The sequence below is a fragment of the Triticum aestivum genome, chromosome 3D, assembly GCF_018294505.1.
Source record: "Triticum aestivum cultivar Chinese Spring chromosome 3D, IWGSC CS RefSeq v2.1, whole genome shotgun sequence".
Classification (NCBI taxonomy): domain Eukaryota; kingdom Viridiplantae; phylum Streptophyta; class Magnoliopsida; order Poales; family Poaceae; genus Triticum; species Triticum aestivum.
Genome location: NC_057802.1, coordinates 612,361,393 through 612,366,035, shown reverse-complemented (window position 1 = coordinate 612,366,035; position 4,643 = coordinate 612,361,393).

The window sequence follows — 4,643 nt, the reverse complement described above, 5'->3', positions numbered from 1 at the left end:
CCTGCGAAGGTGACGTGGTATGCTCCTATAATACCACGGTTGAAACGTCTGTTCAGAAACGAAGAGCATGCCAAGTTGATGCGATGGCACAGTGAGGACCGTAAGAAAGACGGGAAGTTGAGAGCACCCGCTGACGGGTCGTAGTGGAGAAAAATCGAGAGAAAGTACTGGGCTGAGTTTGCAGGTGACCCAAGGAACGTATGGTTTGGTTTAAGCGCGGATGGCATTAATCCTTTCGGGGAGCAGAGCAGCAATCACAGCACCTGGCCCGTGACTCTATGTATGTATAACCTTCCTTCTTGGATGTGCATGAAGCGGAAGTTCATTATGATGCCAGTTCTCATCCAAGGCCCTAAGCAACCCGGCAACGACAATGATGTGTACCTAAGGCCATTACTTGAAGAACTTTTACAGCTGTGGAATGAAAACGGTGTACGTACGTGGGATGAGCACAAACAGGAGGAATTTAACCTGCACGCGTTGCTGTTTGTAACCATCAACGATTGACCCGCTCTCAGTAACCTTTCAGGACAGACAAACAAGGGATACCACGTATGCACGCACTGTTTAGATGACACTGAAAGTATATACCTGGACAAATGGAGGAAGAATGTGTACCTGGGCCATCGTCGATTTCTTCCGACCAACCATCAATGTCGAAAGAAAGGCAAGCATTTCAAAGGCGAGACAGATCACCGGAAGAAGCCCGCCATGTGTACCGGTGATCACGTACTTGTTATGGTCAATGATTTACACGTAATCTTTGAAAAGGGTCCCGACGGACTAGCTGTTCCGAATGACGCTGAGGGACACGCACCCATGTGGAAGAAGAAATCTATATTTTGGGACCTACCCTACTGGAAAGACCTAGAGGTCCGCTCTTCAATCGACGTGATGCACGTGACGAAGAACCTTTGCGTGAACCTGCTAGGCTTCTTGGGCGTGTATGGGAAGACAAAAGATACACCTGAGGCACGGGAGGACCTGCAACGTTTGCACGAAAAAGACGGCATGCCTCCGAAGCAGTATGAAGGTCCTGCCAGCTACGCTTTTACGATAGAAGAGAAAGAAATCTTTTTTGAATGCCTGCTCAGTATGAAGGTCCCGACTGGCTTCTCGTCGAATATAAAGGGAATAATAAATATGTCAGAGAAAAAGTTACAGAACCTAAAGTCTCATGACTGCCACGTGATTATGACGCAACTGCTTCTGGTTGCATTGAGGGGGTTTCTACCGGAAAACGTCCGATTAGCCATTGTGAAGCTATGTGCATTCCTCAATGAATCTCTCAGAAGGTGATCGATCCAGAAATCATACCAAGGCTAAGAAGTGATGTGGCGCAGTGTCTTGTCAGTTTTGAGCTGGTGTTCCCACCATCCTTCTTCAATATCATGACGCACGTCCTAATTCATTTAGTCGACGAGATTGTCATTCTGGGGCCCGTATTTCTACACAATATGTTCCCCTTTGAGAGGTTCATAGGAGTCTTAAAGAAATATGTCCGTAACCGCGCTTAACCAGAAGGAAGCATCTCCATGGGCCATCAAACAGAAGATGTCATTGGGTTTTGTGTTGACTTCATTCTTAGCCTTAAGAAGATGAGCGACGGCTTTTGGTGCGTGTGTCAAGGTGTGTGTGTGAGTGGGCCGGCATGCCCAGAGGAGTGCTGGTCATTAAAAGACACAGCTTTTTTCTTGGGTTGAATTAAAAGACGCGGCTGTAACTGAATGTTACTCGAGTCTGAAGAAACAAAACGTCTCTGAATTCCTCTCCTCTCCCTGTGTTATTCTTCTTCCTTCTCAAGCGAGGAATATTACTCAAGTCTGAAGAAGCATCAATCCACATCTATAAACTAGAGTAGTACGTAGCAGACAGAGAAAGCATCACATGAACACCAGGATCGAATCACACTGCAGGAATTTATGTAATCGAATCTAATCTAATCTAATCGGGACAGCATGAGAGGAAGGGGGGGGGGGGGGGGGGGGAAGGAGAGGAGGCATACCATCGCTTGGGGTCTAGAATCTGCAGGCCGTGGGTCAGAGAAGACCCCTACCTCGCCGTCGTCGAGGCCCGCTGCAACAGCAGCAGAGAGCTCCCCCATGTGCGATGCCCCTGCCCCGCTGAGAGAAGAGAAGGGGGTGGACCTCCATGGCAATGCTAGTGAAGAACCTCCGTGGGTGGGTGCTGATCCGGCGGCGTTCGTGGCCGGAACAGGTGGCCACCTCTGTCGCCCCATCCATATCCATGGGTGGAAAGAAAGGGGCTAGGGTTTCCCGCGCGAGGAGGGAGGGAGGAAGGTCGCCGGGGTGGGTATGGGGGTGGGATAGAGGAGGTCGCCCGTCGCCGGCGGCTGGATTCGATTGGGGAGGAGCAGAGGGCGGCGGCGGCGGTGGTTTGGGGAGGAGCGCGCTCAGACTAAGAGAGAAGTGAAGTGGCGTGGGCTGTTTTGGGGTTTGGTGTTTGGGATTTTCGATTTCCTTTGAATGAATGAAATGAAGTAGTTTCCGAGTGTGCGGGCGGGACACCCCAAATAGGATTTTTATTTCGGCAACCACGGCTGGATTGATTGCTAGATGCTCATTGGTGGATCATCATCACCCACGGATCGACCCCCTCTTCAATTAATCCTGACCGTTCGCTCATATCCAACGAACGAGAGAGCGGGTTGGGCTTGGAATATTGCGTGGGGAGTTGGTGGGCCCAAAATGTATCGGCGGGATAGACGATGTTGTCAAGAGGGGAATTTTTACGACAAGGATTCGCCGGCGCCTCCATTGGGTTGCATGCGTGCTTGTGGGTCAAGGAGCCGGGCATCTTAGGTGACCCTCCACTATCGCAAACTCCCCAACTCCATCGTCGCTTCCAACCCTCGCCACTGATTGAGGCATGGATTGGTCATCCACAAGCTCCCATGGATCCACCTCTTTTCTAGCCTGTCCTAACTGTCCGCTCGGATCCAACGAAAGATAGGGTTAGTTGTGCTAGGAATAATTAGGGGTACGTTGTGAGGTGGGGGGACTCTTTTTCCAGGCTAGGGTCCAATGTCACCTTGATTAGGTCCCTTGCTCGCTTGTATATTCATGGACCGGAAAGAAGGTTGATTGGCGGCAGGTGCCGTCATCAACATTTTGTACCGCAATCTCTCTTTGGTTGAGTCATGACGACTTTGAGGTCCAAGGAACGTGGCGTACGGTTTCAATCAATCCCCGGTGGTGGGGCAGCGCACATGGAGCAGATGAAGGTAGGTGAAAGACGGAGAGCATAGGTACGTACGTACGCTCGTATATACGCGCATACACCTTACCCATATGAGAATGTGCACGCGCACACCTTAACTCCTATGAGCATCTCTGAGAGATTGAGGCGGCATATCATGTTAAGAATGGCGAAGTATGCGAGTACCAGAACTTGAAAACTGACGGATTGAAGATATATATCACTGTCCTCCTAACCTAACCATGCAACAATAGGTTGGTTGGCAGGTGAAATTGATGTGATATGGTCATATGGACGAGTCATTGCACCGTGCCTAAGACTGCTGGTGCATGTACGTACTACGTCTTTGCATGCAGCCGAATCCAAAAATACCTTGAGCGTCGATAAATAATATGTACTGGGCAAAGTCGTTCGATGGATCAATGAAAAAGAAAAAAAAACAAATGTCACTCGATCGATGAAAAAAGAAATAACGAAAGAAAAAAAAGGTCCTTAGATGTGCACGTGCACGAGTTCTTTTCAATGGAAACGGATGGATCGATTGGCTACTGGTTTTCTTCCCTGGGAGGGATGGATTAGGTAAAGTAAAGGCGCGACGTGCGCATGCCTTGCTGTTGGGAGGTAATTAATGGAAGCAACCGTGAGGCTGGTCACAATGGGCAGGAACATAAGCTAGTAACCTACACACTTCCCTAGACTATATTACTACCTCTATGATGGATAGGAACATGTACGTTGTGTCATTCAACGATGTATTTATTAGGTCATAGACTCATTGTTTCTTGGAGGGTGTGATGTTCCGGTATTAGCTAGTTACCACAAGCAGCTCTCTCTTCATTAAATATGTGCCACGTAAGCAAAGTTGCATTGGAGTGTGTGATGTTACTCCTAAATTCCTGCCCATTGTGACCAGCCTGATGGTTCGGGTCGCCCGCCATGAAATGAAATGAGAAAAAAATATCAAGACTTGGACCAGTCGCGCGCGCGTGCACCAAATCTGGCTTTGCTGTTCTTTTCTTATCGTAAATAGTAGTAGTACTAGGTACGAGACGTCAAACACATCTCATCAATCAAAACGAAAAGATAAGAAAAATAGGCATCAACACACGTACGCAGCGCCTTGGGGCTCCATCTCGATCGCGGCCGCCGCCATGTACCAGGTTCGCTGGTCTCGTTGGCGGGACCTCCAACCGGACCTGCTCCGGGAAATGTCTGGCAGACTGCCCCACGCCGTGGACTTCGTCCGCCTCCATGCCGTGTGCAAGCCATGGCGCGCGCGACTCACACGACACGAGGACGACGAAGAAACAGTCCTTGGTGCCGTGCCTCCTGGCGCCGAGCAAAAAGGGCCACGACCACGACTCCCTCAACCTGAGATGCGTCTTCTCCAAGTGCAATTACGGGCGCCGCCATTATCAGACGTC